At 43.8% G+C, this 20,867-nt stretch overlaps 1 pseudogene; it reads left to right on the top strand.

Moving 5' to 3' along the window:
• The first annotated feature begins 20,568 nt into the window (after positions 1 to 20,568).
• LOC106726968 overlaps positions 20,569 to 20,867 on the top strand; it is a 596-nt pseudogene continuing 297 nt past the window's right edge.

Here is a 20,867-nt window from a genome sequence, read left to right as displayed (position 1 = left end):
TCTTGCAGTTGCTCAGTGCAAAAGATATGTGCCTGCTTTCCATGAGCCAAATGTGGAGCAGGCATTGTCTTACCCAAGGGGGCTGCCTAGAGAGATGAACAGACAGCATCAGAGATCAGCCAGAAATAATGTGAAACTCCAGCAAGCAGAGGAGTAGACAGTGATGAGCTGGAGAAGAGTGCATTGCCTGTTAGTGAACCACAGAGGACAGGAGGTCTCCAGGGTTGGGAATGTCCAAAGAAACCACCAGACACAGATGAGCATAAGAATTGACTCTACACACATCCCAGACCCAGAGAGGGCAACACTGAGCTCATGGTGGTATCAGGTAAAGAAAAACTATTCTGACCAACGTGCTTTTCTCCCTCCGACCCTGGTGGGGCCAGAAATCACAGTTAATGAGATGGAGGAGGGAGATGGAAAAGCACACTTAGAAGAAGGAATACATTCAGCTGCCAGATCCCACCTGTAACAGGGCACAGGCGGAAAAGGAAGAGAAAATAATATTGTATTATCCATTACATGTGACTGGACTTTTAAATTATTGATTGGAGGCTCTTATATATCTGGGTGACCAGAAAACCCGCCTGATATTTCATCTACTGGTAGGTGCAAGAGAACAAAACTAAGCCTCTACAGCAGATTTAAAGGGACAGAGAGGCAAAGCATTGGTTCATGCTTCTATCCCGTGGTCTTGCTTGTTCAATGTAATAGTTACAGAAGGTGCATACTGATGGCTATTTTATCAAGAAAGGTATCACAGATCTGGAAAACAGCAATGAAAAAGAGCAAGGGGATAGTGTCGGGGGAGGGAGCACTGGCACATGAGAAGAGATTTTGAACGATTATGATTTGAATCTGAAGACAAAGCTTGAAAGGGAAATTTTATTGAAATCAATAAAATCATAAACAATATGGATAAGGTGAAGAAAAACCATTGCCAGCCCCCAGAATACAATAACAGGAGGTCAACACTCAAGGTAAGAGGGAGAAAAAGCAAGGCCAAATATTCATAAGGAAGACACTGCCTCTCAAGAAATGCTGTAGGTGAAAATACCCATAAGTGGGTAGTTTTCAGTCTAAATTCACTTGAACTTGGAAAAAAAATATATCTCATACAGCAATTTTAGGGAGAGGGAAGATTCTGAAATTATATTAGCAAAATGAAACTCCTGAAATGCAATTAGAAGTACCCGTACTATACTGCCATTGTAATAATTCACTTTAATTTTCTAAACTACATCCCATGTGATGCTTCAAGAGAGCAAGAGGTATCTGTTACTACAATTACTCCAACAAGATTAATGGTTATAACTTGCAATGTCAATAGCTATCATATTGATGAGAAAATGTACTTTGTGAATAAATAAAACATCACTAATGGAATGATGCTTACATTGTTCCTCTAATTAATGTAACCCAGATTCTTTTCATCTCATCTGAACGGGCTACCCAAGACTTTTAAAGGTTCTGAATCAGGGCTCGCCACCAAAGTGCACATTGTATCATCCTGCCCAAGGCCTCGATGGTGCTGTTCCCTCTGCCCAGAATACCTTTCCCACCGCCATCACACCAATCAGATATCTGCTCAAATGTCACCTGCTCGGAGAGACTTTCATATTTTTTTGCCCTATTTAAAATGACTGCCTTTATTTATCACTGCTTAAAATTATAATGTTTATTTTCTGTGTACTTATTGTCTATTTCCCTACGGAATGCAGCACCATGAAAGCAGCCAATGACTTTGTCCTTTCACTGCTGCAACCTTGCAGCCTAGAGCAGTGCCTGGTACCTAACGGGCAGGGCAAAGGCTGCAGTTTCCCACCTAACATGCATGTTCCCCTTCTCCCTTAGTAACAGAGTCCCTCTATTGTCAGGTCCAGCGGTTGTGCCCAGCTATAGTACGACTTCTGCTGCTTCTCTTGTCAACAGGAGTAGTTAAAGAGGTCTAAGCAGAAGTCATGAGATGGAGCCTCTTGGAAAACACTTTGAAGGAGGCTTACTCTTTAAAGAAGGCATGCCTTTTCCCCCTTGGCTTGTCTTCCTTCCTACTGCTTGGAACATGAATGCAATGGCTGGAGCTGCAACAGCCATGATTGTGTCCATGAGGTAAGCTTACTTGTAAGAGCTACTCCAGGAGGGCCTGAGTCTTTGGTCCCAGGTCTAGACTGCCTACCTCTGGACTTCCTTCACAGGAGAGAGAGAAAACAAAACAAAGCACCTCTACATTATCTAAGATGCATGATTAGTTGTGTGTTTTTTTGTAGCCAAACCTAATTCTGATAGATGAGTGCTTAGTAAATATTTGTTGAATATACATGTGTTTTTCTTTTAAACTTTTAACTTTTGAAAAGTTTTTAAAAACATACCTTGCTAGTTTCCCCCACTCCAAACCTCTAGTTAAGCTCTGGAGTGAGAACTAGGGTGATTGTGATCATCACATTAGTTTGCAAACCACTGGTTAGAAGACCTTTCCAGTGAGCTGGATCCACACAGAGCAGAAAAAGGAAGAGCTGTGGAAACAGCTCAGCCATCTACCTGCTGGCTGTGCAACCTGAGGCATGTTGCTTAACCTCACTAAGCCTCCAATTACCATCAGCAAATCAAGTCAACACTGTAAATTGTGCTTCATAACAATTGTTATGATAGGAGTTCTAAGGCAAACTAGGCTATTTTAGGGGGAAAATGCCATGCCTTTGCCCACATGGCTATACCTGAGACAATGCTGGGAAAACCACACGGGCAACCAAATCTATATGAGCATCCTCATGCTTTAATACTTGGAGGAAAAGAAGGCAAGTCATATAGAGAACTCTTTTGAATGCAAGTTACAGAGACCATTGGGTCCAGCTCAGTTGAACTGAGGAATGTGGCTGTGCTGAAGGAGCACTGGCCCAGGGACTGAACAGCCCCAGGTTCTTCCTCATCTGTTCCCAGCTCTTCCTCTCTGCTCCATTCTTCCCTTCCTCCCTATAACCTCGCTTCCTCTGCTCTTCTGGCTCACATGGCAGGAAAACATGACTGGAGAGAACCATCTAAAGTCAAGTGTTACTAATCCCCCCATTGAGGAGAAAACTCCGTCATCCTATTCCGAGACAGATTGGCCCATCTCAGCAATAGGACCACCCAGGCCTCAGGAACTACAGTGTGGGAGGTGGGGGGCGGGGGTGGATGAGTCCCACTGTAGGAACATGGCTAGTCCTAACATAACGATATGGATAGAGGCAGTGCTGGAGGTAGTTAGACAGACGTGAGACAAGCAAGGACCACCAGCCAGGTACAGAAGGTCACCAGGGTGGAAAGTCCCAGGTACCTAACAATGGAAATCAATTGTAGGGTGAGACCTCACCCCAAGGGTGACTTTTCCTCCCCTAGCATATTGCTGGTCATGAGAATTGGACCCCCTGACCTTTCCTCCCTAGAGATAACATCTAGGCCAGTGATGGTGAACCTTTTGAGCTCGGCGTGTCAGCATTTTGAAAAACCCTAACTTAACTCTGGTGCCATGTCACATATAGAAATTTTTTGATATTTGCAACCATAGTAAAACAAAGATTTATATTTTTGATATTTATTTTATATATTTAAATGCCATTTAACAAAGAAAAATCAACCAAAAAAATTAGTTCGCGTGTCACCTCTGACACACATGTCATAGGTTCGCCATCACTGATCTAGGCCTTGGTTGTATTTCCGTTCCTGACCCAGGTAAGCAATAACCAGCCACAGCTGACCTCAGGCATTGAATAATGACCCCCTGCCCTGGTACCATCCAATCAATCAATGGAGACCACAATCCCGAATGGCACACCTGGAAAGCTACTGAATATTCTATTAAGATCTTTCCTTGGGGCCTCCCCTAAAATCTCTGCCCTTAAAACCCTTAGGATGGAGGGCCCAGTGGTCATGCCCCTGCTTTTTCCGTCCCTCTTCGTTTCCTTTTTCTTTCTCCTCACCCTTCTCAGGCACGTTTACCATTAGCTTTCTCACTGCCATGCTCCAAGGGCCCTTCCTTTACCTCTAGAACTTGTTTGCTAAGCCCATTTCTTCTAGAAATTACTTTTTCTACCTCTGTACTCTACCCAATAAATGTTCTCTTACAGTTGGGGTCTGGACTTTGAATTCTTTCCTAGCCAGAATCCAAGTACTGAGGTTGCTGAATCCAGGTTTGGTCTAACTTCCACCAGTCGGACACCTGGTGCCGTTCCCACCGCCTACAACAATACTAGTAGGAACTATGCCCCACACTGGAGGGAAAACTGGACAGAAAAACAGTGTGTTCATGATGAGAACTGAAGGTTTTCTTTGGTGAGCAGAGTCTGGTCCAGAACTGATGCAGAAGGAGTGCAAGTGGTGAGATATATGAGGTGAGATGCTGACTCTTCCAAAAGCTGGCACAGTTGAACGGGTTCAGTCCCATCTGAGGCTGATAACTGGGTGTCACTGAGACTGACCTGGCTGCTGCACAGGCAGTTTAACCTGCAGCAGAGGAGGGCTTGCCGTGGTCCGGGGTTTAGTTTGATAAATATTCAGGTACAGTTTCCCTCAAGGACCAAATGCTCATGATGAGCTGAACCGAAGAAAAAGGAATGTCTCTGATCAGCCGCCTTTAACCTATTGCATCTTTGGAAATAAAAAGACTATTTATAGATTTCTGATCCTCTTTCTGCGAGAGTGGCTTTGAAGATCATGTGCAGGCGACTGCAGGTCTCTCCTCACCTGCAGCTCCCACTGGGCACATCTCCACCCACGGAGGGCCTCCCCAGGCTCTGAACCCCATCCCCTCCTCAGCCCTGGCCCCACTGGCTGCCCGGGGTTAGGAAGAGCGTGCCTGTCAGCTAGTCTCTGAGCACTCACTTGGCTTGTTCCCCTACCTCGGCCCACGCCTCCATGTGTCTTCTCTGTGGAGGACAAGATGAAAGCATATTACCCATAGGATGTAAATAGGCAAATAGCTTCTTTGCTCTTCAACTCACTGATTGGTTGACCAAATGTGCTTTGTGACAACTCAGCATCTTGTGGGAGGGTTCCTTGGGTCTGAAGCGCTGAGGCCTCTGTGAGGCCTAGAGCATCCACTCAGGGCTCAGGGCCAGACAGTAGTAGCAGCAAAGACTCTCTGTAAAGGAGGCTAAATGTCTTTCTAGATGGGCTCCTCGAAGGCTTTCTTCCCCCTGACACTAATACAAGCTTATGGGACTCTAAGTAGCCTAATTAAAATCAGGGTTAAGTCTCCTTATGACTTCCACTGCAGGGGGAGATAGAATAGCAAACACTTTTGCAGTAAATGCCATTGACCCTCAGAGATGCTGGGGGCCCTGAATGTAGGGACAGGAAGAGGGAGGCCTGTCCAGCAGCGTGGAACCTGCTTTGGCTTTGTGCTCGCATGAACCTGGGCTTGCATTCTGCTCTAACCCTGAGGACCTGCAGGCCTGGAGAAATTTTCATAATTCCTCTGGGTTTCTGCTTCCTCTCCTGTAAAACAGGGGTAATATCCCGTGAATTACTGTGAGGATTAGAAATGCCACGTGAAAGCCTGGCGCCAAGCCCAGCACAAAGTAGCATCTCAAATAAATGACACCCAGAGTTGCTGTGAACATACTTGAAATAGCACAACGCATCAGTCTCTCAAAAGGGCTTCTGCTCCTCTGTGTTTCTTACAGTTTTCTCTTGGGCGTTAATAACGCCCCATTAGTTGCTGTCTCCTTGGGAACTTGTGCAAGCATCCACAGCAGAGTTTCTCCAGATGTGCTGCCATGCTTGTAGGACTGCAGAGTCCTGGGCCCTACCCTAGACCTCAGGGGTGTGGGGCCCAGGACTTGGCATTTAAATTTTTTTTTTAATTTTATATTTTTATTGATTTCAGAGAGGAAAGGAGGAGAGAGGGATAGAAACATCAATGATGAGAGAGAATCATTGATCGGCTGCCTCCTGCACACCCCCTACTGGGGATCCAGCCCACAACCCAGGCATGTGCCCTAATTGGAAATCAAATCATGACCTTCTGGTTCATGAGTTGACGCTCAACCACTGAGCCACACTGGCCAGGCAGGATTCTGCATTTTTAACAGTCATTGCAGCTGAGTCTCACATGAGAACACATGAGGACTTCTGCTCTACATGGGATGGGGGGTTTTGGTGATTTTTTAAGGCGGAGTGAGAGAGGGTGGGACAGTGGTGCTTTTAACTGGTGAGGATGGTCTCAGAAGGGTCAGAGGAGGTGCCCTTTCTCCCGGGTCCTCGCTGCTGGGAGGAGTGGTACCCATCCTCACTGTCCCGAGAAAAGGTCCTGTCTTGCCTAGGAAAGTGCCTAAGTAGCCAGGAGTCCACCCCAGGTCTGTATACTGTTGTCGTTTCTACAAAGTTTGGAAATTTTCCCAAATCAAAAATACTTTCTTTTTCTCAGCAAATTGGGAGCCTAACACCACATCAGCAAATTCTTATCTGTAAGAGAAACAGGACCAAGGTCTGAGTGAAAGTGAGTCCATCTCTAAATGATCGATTTAAAACTTGGAAGTAGGTTGCAGTGTACCAACTGGCCTTCCCTCCCCAAGGGGCAGGATGTAAAGAGATCTCATGACTTAAATTTGGATACTAGTCAGGAAACACAATAGTTTGGGTATTTTTATGGAGTTCCTTTTTGTTCTGTTCTTTTTTTCTTCTTCTTTATTTCCATCCTCCAAAAATCCTGTCTGCATCATGGTCTAAATATGAGGAAGAAACCGCTGTCTGAAGGCCATCTAGAACCAGCACTCTGTGTACCTGACTTCTGTGCATCTCCTTGGCATTGGTCCCCACTTGCTTCTGACTAATGTGGGACAACAAGCAGCTAATTGACCTGGTCCATTATTTCAACCACACTCAACACAAGAAGGTCTTTGTGACCTGACCTACCGGGAATTAGGGGCCCTATACTTTGAAAGGGCCAAGTCTACCTCAAATGGAAATGAAGAAATCAAAATATTTCTTTTGCTGATATGTCTGTTGCTATTTGCCAAGTAATTCTGTAAACAATTAGCCTTCCCTGGCAGGTATAAGGGAAGCCTGAGGCTTCTGGGGTATGAAACAGTATGAACAGTTCCCAAGTCAGTGCTTACCAAGTATTCTACTGGTTCTCATGTGGGATGATTCCAGACCATTGCTCTTACTCGAGCCTTCTTTGGTTTCTTTGTTACCTCTGAAACATAAAAATTGAATTTGGTTAGGTAGCAGGGGAGCCATGCCTACCTCTAGTGATGAGTGTGGTAACAGGACTGATTTTTGGTCAGTGTTTTCAGCCTCACATGATCTTGTGAGAAGACAGATTCATTTATCCCAGTCATTTCTCACATATGTATGTATCTGATGATCAAAGGGACCAGGAAAGAAAGATTGGTAACTCATTTAATATTCATTCATTCACCAAAGCTCCAATAAGCAGCCACTCTAAGACAGGCTCTGTGCCAGGCCCTGTATTTGAGTGGAGCAGTGGACGAGGCAGAGCCTTGGCATTCGAGGACCTCACAGGGGAAAGTGTAAGCAGAGAGCAATCAAGATGCAATGGGAGTGGAATTAAGGAACAGCAAACACTGAGTGTACCAGAACTTCATTCCTTTTAGGACCCAATCACCATTCATTCTATGGACATACCACATTTTGTTTCTGGCCCCTTCCCTCATCTTCAAAGTAAATTCTCTCAGACTCTGCATCCCTCGTCATCTCTCTTTCCCCTACCACAGCCAGGAAAAAGTTTTCCCTTTTTAGGGATTCTGTGATTGGGTTGGGAACACTTGGATAATCCAGGTCCTTAACTTAATCACATTTATAACCATATTCTGGGTTATGTTCCAGCATATTCTGTAACAAGTTATGGGAATTAGGGTATGAACATTGGAGGGGCAGGCATTATTCTGCCTACCATAGATATGTAAACAAATCGTGATAGTAATAATAATATCTAACATTTATTGAGAGATTACTATGTCCTTGGTACCCCTCTAAAAGTGCTACTTGAATTAACTTATCCAATCCCTATAATTGTCCTGCGATATAGGAACTAGTCTTACTCCCATTTATAACTGAGGAGGAGGATGTAGCATACGGAGGTAAAATAACTTGTTTGAGATTTTACAAAAAACAGCAGAGCAAGGGCTTTAACTCAGCAATCTAGCTCTGGAGCCCATACAATTAAAAAAGGGTCATCCTACTTAATAAGACTGGGGATTCCTACCCTAAAGGATAGAGTGTTTCCTAATCAGGTTCCTGCCTTAGGTCCTAGCTGGTCCTCCCACCCTCAGGAGTGGCTGTGCACTAGGAAGGAAGGTGGTCCCTTGAGGGGGGTTCTCCACGGGCACACTGGGCCTTGGGGCTCCACCAAGGACAGTCAGGAGCCCTTAAAATTTTGTGAATTCTGGCATGAGATTTGGTTGTCTTTGTATCTAGCTACTGACTGAGAAAACAGATAATGGCAAATGGCATATTATTAAATATTGAAACTTATTTAATAAATTTCTCTTATTGATCAGTATATTCACATCTTTAAGATAGATCTACAATTCCTTATCTACAATCTTGAACTTCATAAAGCACTGTAAACCGTTTTTGGGGTATGTTTGTGACAAACTAATTTGGGTGGCACAACCTAGCTATAAATAGCTTCCTCCCGAAGGCTATTTATAGTCTTTCTTTACCCCAAATATGAACATTCTCATATTTAATTGCAGAACTATTAGTGTTTGATTATAGGGTGCTACCCCGTACTCTACTGGGAATGTTATTAATACATGATTCATACACCTTATTACCTGACTTCCAAAACCAGATATACCTGACTTCCAAAGCACATTCGGCCGGGAGGTTTGAAATTCATGCTGTGGGCCTGGAGGGGATACAGTGTCAGAAGTAGTATTTGTTGAGTCTATAATCAGTGGTTAGCGTTTGCATGAATCTATTGACACCTTGTAGTAAGTTCCCCCTTGTGCGCACCAAACTCACTGGCCTCCTTCACAGTTTTACCTAGGGTCTTCTGTCCTAATTTAAAGTGCCTGAGCTCCTAATCTAGGAACTGCCTCAGCTCCTAGAGCAGCGGTTCTCAACCTGTGGGTCGCGACCCCTTTGGCAGTCAGATGACCCTTTCACAGGAGTCGCCTAAGACCATCCTACATATCAGATATTTACATTATGATTCATGACAGTAGCAACATTACAGTTATGAAGTAGCAACAAAAATAATTTTATGGTTGGGTCACAACATGAGGAACTGTATTTAAAGGGCCAGAAGGTTGAGAACCACTGTCCTAGAGGCTAGTTCTCCTCTGTTTAAAGTAAATCCTAGATGACTCCAATAGAGTTAAAGAAAACATTTCAATAGCGTAAGGAGCTAGCATGGTACAACGACAGACTAGCATAGGCTGGTCTATAACCCCCACATGGAATTATAGAGAAAAATAAATAAACCACTGCCAATTGTTTATTAGACCATGCGTCAAAGAGAATGACAACAAGCCATGTTTCCTGGCTTGGGAGGCTCTTAGAAACTCGGATTCGGTGGGGCATGGCAGAGAGAAAGGTGCTGGCAGGAAGGACATGAACCCGGATACCGGTTCTGCCTCCCCATCTCATGCTGGGTAATCACTCACGGCTGCTTTACTGCTCCGGGCCTCTGTTTCTTCCTCTGTGAGACAAGGTGGCTTGGATGAGCTCTGCAATGCCAGAGCCTGGGACTGGAAGGAGCGCCCTTTGATGGGGCAGATATGCGTTCAGGAACACGAGCCCTCACAGCATTCCAGAGGCTCGTGTTTAACCCAGGTTAGCTGCCTGTAGAATGAAATGCATGTTTGACATAGAGAAAATTTAATATTTGTGCCAACTGATAAAGCATGCTCCTTTATATGCATGTTATAACTCATAAATATCCAATGTTCATCTGAGGTCAGTGAGTGGACCACTCCCTCCTGGTTTTCCAGTTGTTGACAAGTCAGCCCAGTTCAGAGCTGACCCCACGGAAGGACTCATTAATTCAGTCCTTACTGTGTGCTGGGCACTGTGCTGGGGAGCTGTGGATTTGCATTTATTGGCTCATGGTACTCTGTGGGTATCTCTCTATTCACAGCATAACAGTACCTGCTGTCCCCCAGGTCAGATGATGAGAGAATAAGTTGTTGATTGGCATGTCAGTTCATTTCCACTTCTTTTTTATGTATCATAAATAAGTGAGGTGTAATGTTGGTGGCAGAAAACAGGGGATTATTCTGGAAACCGGTTCTGTTTGGTTTCTGTTTACTTTTCCTCCAACAGAATACTGACTTTAAGCTTACCATGTGAACGCAGAAAAGCATCGCATTGAGATGGCCTTTACAGAAGGCAGTGGACATGGCTCAGGGATGAGAGCCCTACCCATCAGACCCGGGTGGCCATGTACCTTCCAACAAGCAGGGCCTCTCAGCAATCCAGCGTGGCTGGGATCTGGCCTCCTGGCACTGTCTGCGCCCTGCAGACATCAGCGGCCCTAAAACAAGAGTCAGGGCCAACACGAGCGCCCTCTGCATCACCGCATAGCCACGGAGGGAGAATCAGGCACTGCTTCCTGGCTGACAGGCCTCCCTGTGAGCCTGGCCCATTTATCGGAGCAGATGGTGGGTGAGGCAGGAGGAGTTGTGGAAGCATGTGGCTCTCTGGGCTCTCTGAACCTCGCGATTGCTGGCAAATGGGGGCCTGGATGTGCATCTGGGAATGAGTGCCTGCTGAGCAGAGTCCCCAGCCAGGGCCTGAAGCTTAGAGCCCCCGGTGCTGGGGCGTCCCTCTCATGCTCTGTCTTCCCAGGTACATAGACAGTAGAGCTGACTCCCAGTACCAGCCCTTCTGCTAAAAATCAGTTACGGGGCCCTGTGATGGAATTACCCGTGCAGGTCATGGTCTCAGTGGTTGAGAAATCGGCAGTGTACGGTGCATCCAAAGTTTGCTGTTGCTTCTTAGGAAATATTTCTAGTACTCTCGCCTAAGGCCACACTCCAGGTCTACTCTCCCAAAAGCTCCGCTCTAGAACCTGGGTAATTCTCTACCTGTTACTGTCACCCACAGATACCCCAATCCCTTTCTGCCCTCTTTCATTCCAGCCCAAGCCTGAGGCATTTGATGGGGAACTCATTCCTGTACTGGAAGGTGTGGGTGGCTTGAGTTCTTCCTCTGAGGAAGATTTCCAGGGAGGAGGGCATTGTTTCCCTCTAAGGAACAAGCCACAAATGTTGGCATTTCAGCCTCGAAGGTGGGCCAAGGGAAATTAGGTTTAGATGGAGTGGCCATATCTGAAATCAAACCACGGAGACAGCTCTGATGCATAAGATTTCAATTGGCTGATTGTCAGAGTGAGGCTTGAAGACTTAGGAGTTAAGTCTATGTCAGTCCAGCTTTGTAGCTAAGCCCACAGCTGTGCTGTGACTCTGAATTAAGTGGCCCACCCATGGACGGCTCCTCTCTCTTCCCAGGCAAGGCTCCCCGGATGCCCTTGTAGGTAAGAGCAGCCGCACTTTTGCCCTCCTCCGTTGGCTCCTCCAAGCCTGGCTCCTTCCATGCTGGCCAGCAGTGTGGACAGGGAGTGACAGAGGCTGCTATGAAGAATGATGCGTGGTGGGCCACGGCAGGGTAAAGACAGGAGAAAATAATGGTGATGATCTGTGAATACCATCCTTTCTATACCTCCCTCCTCCCCCTTGTTGAACCAAGTGGATAAGAATGTGGTGAGAACCAGAGGTAAACCCTGAAGGGGGTTCCACAAGCAAGTTTTAAAGACGAATCCAGGCCCCTGGTATAATGCTGACCACACTGGGAAGGGGAAATGCGCTTCACTCAGTGGCAGGCACTCCTCTGTTGGTGATTTGCTTTGACTAGAAACAGTAAAACTGATTCCTGATAGAGGAGGGGGCAGCCATGCTGAACCTCAGAGCTTCGGTCAGCTACCTCCGCCTGACACCCACAATGTCTCAGTGTGCACAGACCAGGAGAGATCAGCCTCATCCTCCACATTCTCACTTTCTGTGTCCCAATCATCCTTCCTGTGAGAGAAACAGCAGGTCATTTGGGTCACCCAGCTTCCTCCCGAGGGCTAAAGCATCATGAGAGGCTGAGGGGAGGGACAAGCAAGTGCCCTCCTATGGGCTGTCAGGAGCATGGAGTGCGGACTTCTGTGGCCTTTTTGATGGTTTGTTTTCTGCAGGAGTATTTCCCTTCTACCAGCCATTCTCTTTGTTAAAGGGAGCTGTTCTGTGTGCTGGATTTATTGGCTGTATCTAGAATCTATTTTCTCCAAAGGCATGTCACAGATGCCCACTCTTCTAGTCTATCCTGGGATGTGGCGAGATCTGAAACTGACAAGAAGTGGATGGATTTTAAAACCCCAGGGGAAATGGAGCAGGTCGGTGCAGGACATCGGGTTCTCTCTGAGTCCACTCTTGTCCACTGCGGCACAAAGGAGTTTTTAAATCAGCATCCCTCACCAGCCTGCAGATAAGCTAATCACTGGGGCTCTCTCTGAATGGATGGGGAAAATGTAATCTTCTCCCTCTCCTTAGGTAACAGCCTCAGCCCATCTGGGGGAAATCCAAGCCATGGTACATCCAGAGGCAAATTTTTGATCTGTGGAATCCCACTTATTCATTCATTCAGTAAATCTCTTCGTGTTTGGCCCTGGAGATAAGGAGATGAATATTATGGCTTGCCCTGTCTACTGAAGGTGACTGAACAAAAACATATTCAAGCCATCATTGCATCCAAAAAGTAACTCCAAAACACTAATTTGAAAAGACTTATGCACCCCCACTTTCATTGTAGCATTATTTACAATAGCCAAGATATGAAAGCAACAAACAAAACATAAACAAACCCATAGATACAGAGAACAAACTGATGGTTGCCAAGGGGAGAGGATTGGAGAATGGCTGAAATAGATGAGGGATTAAGAAATAAAAATGGGCAGTTATAAAATTGTCATGGGGTTATAAAGTACAGCAAAGGGAATATAGTCAATAATCTATAATAATAAAAGTGTAATATGCTAATTAGACCGGACAGCCAAACGACCTTCCAGACGACCTTCTGGATTAAGCCGGGGCTGCAAGGGTCAAGCCCCTTCCTCGAATTTCATGCATCGGGCCTCTAGTATTGTAATAACTATGCATGGTGTCAGGGAGGTACTAGGTTTACTGGGGAGACCGCTTTGTAAGTTTTATAAATGTGTCACTTACTATGCTATACACCTGAAACTAATATAATATTGAATGTCAACTATAACTGAAAAAATTTTAAGTTTTTTTTAAAAAATAGGCCATTTTCCATGGAAATGGCTAAACAAAACAAAAACTAAATAGCAAATTATGTCATTCCAGTAAGTCAGTGTTTCTTGACTTGCAAGTGGGACTGTGTCCTATGGTCAGTGTATAAGAGTCATCAAAGGGCTTTGTAAACTATATCCCTGAAAGTCTGATTTATCTTTTAGGGGTATTGCATAATTCCCTCCCCCTGAAAGAATCACCACTTCACTCTCTTATCACCGTTAACTGATGAGGAAATGGGTTGTACTGGGCAGGAGAGGAAGGTTGCTGCAGTGATACCTTTTCAAAGACAACATTTTTTAGATGCAATTTAGTACATTACTCAACAGTCTGAGCTATTGTTAATTACAGTTTAATTTAACTCTGGTCTACTTATCCTCATGCTTAGATTGTTGCAAAGAAATAGAGACAAAGCCGAAGCTTTCTTTCTAGCACTTGTGTTTAACTTGGGAAGTCCTTATCGCTCCTCCAGGCCCCTTCTGCATTCTCAGTGAATCCAAAGATGAACATGTCACAGCACTGTGCCTCTACTCTGACAGCATAAAATTCGTGACCTGTTTTTCCACTTTGTTTTTAAAGAACAGTAAAAATACCATTTCCCAGCAACTTGCTCATTAGAATTTGCCAACTAAGTGTATCTTGGAACTTGCATATAATTCCTTTAGCACCTCTCTGGAAACCTGCAAAATTTACAACTGCACAAGGGAACTCCACGTAAGGAAAAAAAACCTGCAGGGAATATTCATCTCTCTACTCAGAATAAAACATTTTTAAGCACAAATGTAAAGAAATCTTTGGGCATTTAGATTTAAACTGGCTTCACAGGAGCCATATATTTGAAAGCATTTTAGTAGGAAGCAAGTGGTTGGAGGGGATTCTGTAAGCTTGGCATACATGGCCTGTCCCCTGTGGATATTATTAGTTGGTCACAACACTCTTCTCACCAAATCTGGATGCAATGTCTGCATTATTTTCAACAGTTGACCAAGGTTCTTAAACTAATGGAAGAAAATTGGGAAAAATAAGCATAGAATAGCTTCAAGGAAACAATTATGAACAAAATAGTACCCTTGTTTTTCCCAAAGCTAACTTCTTATGGGTGAAACACACAATAAAACAATCAATCCTATATAATAAAAGGCTAAAATGCAAATCGACTGAACGGCAGAACAACTGGTCACTATGACGCACACTGACCACCAGGGGGCAGATGCTCAATTCAGGAGCTGCCCCTAGTGGTCAGTGCGCTCCCACAGGGGGAGCACTGCTCAGCCAGAAGCCCTGAACCAGGCTCACTGCTGGCGAGCACAGCGGTGGTGGCAGGAACCTCTCCCACCTCTGAGGCAGCACTAAAGATGTCCCGAGGCTCCCGAACTGTGAGAGGGCGCAGCCTGGGCTAAGGGACCCCTGTCCCCCCTAGAGTGCATGAATTTCGTGCACTGGGCCTCTAGTAAATATATATTTAATATTTGGAGCTGAGGGTGAGAATTGCCTTTGAGTTTTTATTTTATTTTTTGCTTCTCTTCCAAATTAACAGAATAATGATCTTTATCTGGACACATGGCCTCCCAGTTAAAAGACTATATTTTCCAGTCTCCCTCATACATTCTGATCAGTGATATGCAAGCAGGCATACTTTACAGGAGTTCCAGAAAGTTTCCTTAAAGGAGAGGTGGCAAATCCTTCCTCCTCTTTCCTCCATCTTGCTGCTGGGAAACTGGATGTAATGGCTAGAGCCACAGCAGCCATACTGAACCTAGAGGAGTGGAGTCGAGCTTCTCAAAGCCACAAATCTTTGCTTCTCAGTATCCATGGAAGCACCATACCGGCCCTGCACTGTCCACCTCCAGACTTTTTTTTTCCTTAAAAAAGAAAGAAATTTCCATTTTATTCAAGCTACTACTTTTTAAGTTTCACTCATAACTTAGCCTATCCCAACTGATAGTTTTAAAATATATATACACACACTCTACATAATGTTGAATTAGGTACATAATAGTGAAATCTATGTCCGAAAGTGGGTATCAAGTGGTCATTGAAGAGAGGCAGACTTCAGTGTTCCAACTGGAACAATTACAGATTTAAGTTTTGACATTTGGCAGAAGTAAAAGCACATATTTTCTTTTGTGGTTGTAGATTTTATTTATGGTTGGCATCATTTCTGAAAAGTTGCAGTGTTTGCCCAGAATAAATTAATGACTGGTTAAACTACTATATTAAATTGAGGGATTGTTTTCTATTTTAAAACAGTTTACAGAGGCATGAATTTCTCCTTTGCATTGGGTATTCCAAGGGAACATGTTTCATCTGCATTCTTGCCCTCTTTGTCTTTCATCAAAGCATCAGCACCATTGAAAACACCAGTGCTGCAATCCTATCTTTTGTTTTTTTTTAAAGCACCAACGCTGTGCTGATTTGCATATTAGTTGGCATAAATTTCAATATTAATTTCAATATTAATTTCACTGCCTCTAAATCTAGAAAATAAATACAGCCTGCTGCAATTACACAGATAACCAGTATTTAGGACACATGCATGCCTAAAAGTTTTAAACGTTCTACATTTAATTATACGCAGATTATACTTACACATATGCTCACACGGTTGTCAAACTATAGGTTATGAACTTCATAATGAATTTATTCCTTTAGCCAGATGTAAAGTCTCCATTTCAGAGGAAATGATAATACAGTTTCAGGAATGTATTGGTCAGGACCACTTTTAATTATAAATGACAGAAAACTCACCTAAAACTGCTTTAAGCTCTATTGTGAATTTATTGGCTCACTCAATTCAGAAATCCAAGGGGTTGTCTGACTTTGGACATCTGGACTGAGCGTTCAAATGATTTCTCTGGAACCTTTCTGCTCTGACTCCTCTGGCTCCATTCTCGAACAGATGCCCTTTACATGCCATGCAAGATACCCCCTGCCAGTCCCAAGCGAATAGCGTCCTTGCCTCTTATATTCTCAGAAGAATTAAGGCCCTCTCTCTCCACATCAACCCTCAGTCAGATGCCCAGCCTATTAGTTGGCAGATTTGCCAGAATTACATGCAATAGAAAGGAATAGTTCCCAAAAGAAACCAATTGGGGGGCGGGGGGGAGGGAGGGGGAGAGGACACACACACAAAAAAAACCAAAAGGAAAAAAAAGGAATGTGTACTCATGAAGGGAAGATGATCATTCATTGGCTTTTGCTGAAATGAAGATGAGGTCAACTTATTACTGGGCTAAAAAAGCTATGTCCCTTCTTAGTGAGTCCGGGCCACTACAGTGGAAGAGCCCCTAGGAAGCTGGTGGCATGTACAAGTGCTTCTAAAACTCTAATGTGCATACAAATCACCTGGTGTTTTATTAAAATACAGATTCCGATTCAGTAGGTCTGGGGTAAGGCCCGGGCCCAGGTCATGTTGATGCTGCTGGCCCATGGACCACACACTTTGAGTAGTAGTAAGGGTAGACCCTCAATTGCTACAGAAAGTCTGTTTGACCTCAAGAGCACAGCTCCCTGTCTTCCTTCAGAGTTGTCTCATCATCGCCACTTTGACACAGCCCTTGGATAAAGCCGCCATTACTGCTGCCACCCAGGGGCTAACAAGATCAAGATCCCTGCATTTTTTCTCCTCCTGGCACAGGTGTACTGGCTTCTGCTTTGGGTGTCAAACAGTTCCTGGTGGGCTAGTGCCCCCTGTGACTGGCACATGTCGAAGCAGAGACACTGTGCTGAGCAATTAGGCCTTGCCACTGTTTCATGCCTTTCAGAGTGCGTGCTCCTAAATTATAGAGTTTAGGAAAACCGTTCCACTGATAGCACTACTTTCTGGACATGCCAAATTACTTGTGTGCATAATTTACAACAAATTCATAAGTCTTACTCAGCACCTGGGTGTTCTTGCTCATTTAGCGTGCAGGTGTATAAAAGATGTATGATCTCTTCTCCGGGATGCTCTCCAGACATAATACTCATCAGCTGCATCCTGAACAAACAAGAATTTCATCTGGGCTTTTGAACAGAGACGTGAGAATGTGAATGCCAATAATGGGGAACCAGGCATTATTTAGCTGAATGCTACATTTCTGTGCTTCCCTCTCTGCCCTTTTCCAGACATAGCCTTGATTCACCTTCCCCACACCCCACCCAATTTAGCCCACATCCAACACTCCATTTCCTATCTCCATGAAGGAGCAAGGGGTGAAGGGCAAACCTAACAGGACTAGTCTTTACTAAATTAATTCAAGTGAAAATGAACTGCAAGAATGGTCTTAATGGGGAAGAGAATTCCTGACCAGAATGTGTTGAAGCAGAGAGAAGCAATCCCACCCATGTGACCTGGGAGATTACTGGCTAATTATATTACTTGTAAATTTTGCCTGGTGAAGCCACCTCCTTCTCCCCTCCCTCCCCTCTCTGGGTCACTACAAGGAAGAAAGAACACAGAGCGTGTATGTGTCATCAGCTCACTCCCTTGCCGCAGCCCCCTCCAGCCCTCCAGCTCAGAGTTCCTCTGGCAAATGTCTCTCCCAGAGTCGCAACTTGGTACACACTGCCCAAAGAGAAGAAAATCTCAGTATAGTCAAGCATGTGCTTGTGGGCATTTGCTTAAGGTACAGGGCTCAATTTCCTGTATGGAAACTGATCCATTCTTGGGAATCAAAAATTCATACCACATTTTGTAGAAATCTGATGGGAAATTATGTCTGGGGAAATTTCCGCAACTTAAGCTATGCAAATTCACTATTTGATTGTAATGCCAACCCATGATCTGTGCTACTACCCTGCTCTTATAAGATGAGAGGCTATAAACACTGGCACGTATATTAAAAATGAATCCACCAAAGTAAAATTAGTCCTCAGCAAATGCTTATTTTTCTAGAATGTTATTTCTCAGATGGATTGGTATAATTTTTAGTGGTACATATTTCCAGCCTATAATAAATATATAAGTCTATCAAAACCTGATAGAAAAATGCATCAGATCATACACTGTGAACTAGGGATCAATTCTATAGTTGTCTCAGGGGAGGTATCTAGTAACCTAATAGAATGTTTCCAATTCTAATTTCTCTGATTCTGTGAAATCAATTTTTCTATAAACTATAACCAGTACATGAGTATGTTGCAAAAACTAATCGTATTGGCATAATAGGCATGTCAAATTCCGGTGTAATGGACATTCTGTTGTCCTTTTATTGAAACTAATAGACTAGCGTGAAAAGGAATAAAATACTGAAAATGATAAGTTTATGGCTCTGACTTTTTTCCTAGCCTTTTAAATTTGATAGTATAGCATATTGGCTCTCAATCTCCTTTTATGGGTATTTGAGTCTGACCCTGTTAAAAATGACAAAGAAAGGGCCAAGAAGAAGTGTTTTCCCACTGTCTTACCCTCAACGGTGTGGTCGAGAAATAGCCATGCTACGGCATCTTCATCTGCAAGGCTCATGTGTCAGCTGCTGTTGCTGGGAAGGTTCAATGAGGGAGAAGAGTTACGAGGATGAGGCTCCTGCTTTGTAATGTTGACAAATGAGCTGATCTCAGCTCTTTGTTTCAAAAATGCTTCTACCCAAAGAGAATAGGGTGAAATTGAAGTTGGTCATGCCAACCCAGGATGACCTTGAATGAAATAGATCTCTCTGTTTACCAGGCATAAAGATTACAGTGAGACTCATCAGTCAGGAGGCCAGCAGTATCATAGATTTATCTTACTGATTTGAACTTCACAGGCATTGAAAGCTAAAGCTTTATGGCTAATTATTATTGTTTTTTTGTTGTTATTTCATGTGGTTTGGAAAGCCTCTCCCAAAACAGATGGAATTTCCTCTTTGATACTTATCACAAGTGTGCCTGATAATTAATTTTGTGATTATCTATTTAATGTTTGACTCCCCCATGGGCTACAAGTGCTATGAAGTCAGGAACTGTATTCATCCTTTTAACTTTATAGTCCCCGTTGCTACCATAGGTTCTCAGTAAATAGAGAGTCCAGTTTGCTTAGTATAAGTTTTTACCCATTTTCCTGTAATAATTATTTAAATATACAGTCACCCTATCATTAGGTATGTGTTAGATGGAAGAGTGGGGAGCAAACACTGGACTGTGTATTGGAAATGGCACTGGGGTTTGGAGTCAAGAGCCATTGGTTGAAGTTCTAACTCTGCTACCAGTTATGTGACTTGGACAAGTGACTTGAGCTCTTTGAGGCTAAGCTTCCTCACTGTGAAATGGGAAAAATACAGATCAAATAGGATGCCTATCACACTATAATTTCTCAATAAATATTTCTTTTCTTTTCTTCTTCACTTAAGTTGGCACTATCCAACACTACTTTCTGCAATGATGGAAATGTTTGATATCGCACTGTCTAATATGGCAACCACCAGCCACACATGGGTATTGAACACTTGAAATAGGACTAGTACCACTGAGGCATTGACTTTTTAAATTTTTATGTAACTTTAATTAACTTACATTTAAATAGCCACGTGGTGCCAGTGGCTACTATATTGGACAGCACAAGTTACGTCCTGAGCCTCCTTATGTTTCAGAAGCCCTGTGAGGGGATTACATAAAGAGCAAGTTTTAATCGAGCTCTCAATAACTGTTCTGGGTCTTCAGCATCTAGGATTAATGAGTGTTTTCCATTTTCTTTTGTGAGTCACATATTTTAGGGCTCACTGATTTGACATTGTTTTAGCAAACTGTCCACATCTGGATGTTCGTTAACTTTTTAAAAACCCAGGGCAGTTCTCATGATTATAACACACATTTGAAATGAGATGACTGGGTCTCCATTTCACCCATGAGAGACATGCACCCCTAGAGAACATTCGCCATGCTAGGAGACTCATAATTTTACAACACTACTGGACTCCCACCAATACTGTGAAGCCACCAAATGTGTTTTATTTATGAAATAAATAACTTGTGGTCCCTTGGACTTCTTTTCCAGCTTTGGTGAGCAATATTATAAGTCATTTTGAATGTCAATCTTTTTTAAATTTGGAATTTAAATTTGGGGGTAGGGAAATGGCTTTATTCCACTAAGATTTCAGATTGTTGCATTAGTTCTTGAGCAAAGTCTATTGTTCACTTGAGGAAGGAGAAAAATAGAGTGATACATTTTCACTGGATTCCAGACAAATTAAATGGAAGACCTATTTTGACACTTTACCTGGAAAGGAGACATCATTAAAAACTCTGAGGAGCTTTGCGGCTTTCGGCTCGAAGGAGGCTTAGGTGCAACTTTCTTCGGGTTCATCTGACACCAGCTGCCTCCACCATGTCACCAAAGTTCGACCCCAGTGAGATCAAAGTTGTATACCTGAGGTGCACTGGGGGAAGAGTGAGTGCCATGTCTGCCGTGGCCCCCAAGATCCGCCCCCTAAGCCTATCTCCAAAAAAGGCTGGTGAGGACATCGCCAAAACAACTGGTGATTGGAGAGGTCTGAGGATTACAGTGAAACTGACCATTCAGAACAGACAGGCCCAGGTGGAGGCAGTGCCTTCTGCCATTGCCCTCCTCATCAAAGCCCTCAAAAAGCCACCAAGAGACAGAAAGAAGCA

This window comes from Myotis brandtii, unplaced genomic scaffold (genome assembly GCF_000412655.1).
Source record: "Myotis brandtii unplaced genomic scaffold, ASM41265v1 scaffold34, whole genome shotgun sequence".
Lineage (NCBI taxonomy): Eukaryota > Metazoa > Chordata > Mammalia > Chiroptera > Vespertilionidae > Myotis > Myotis brandtii.
Note: the sequence above shows the minus strand (reverse complement) of the source record. Positions and strands in the feature narration are given on the sequence as shown.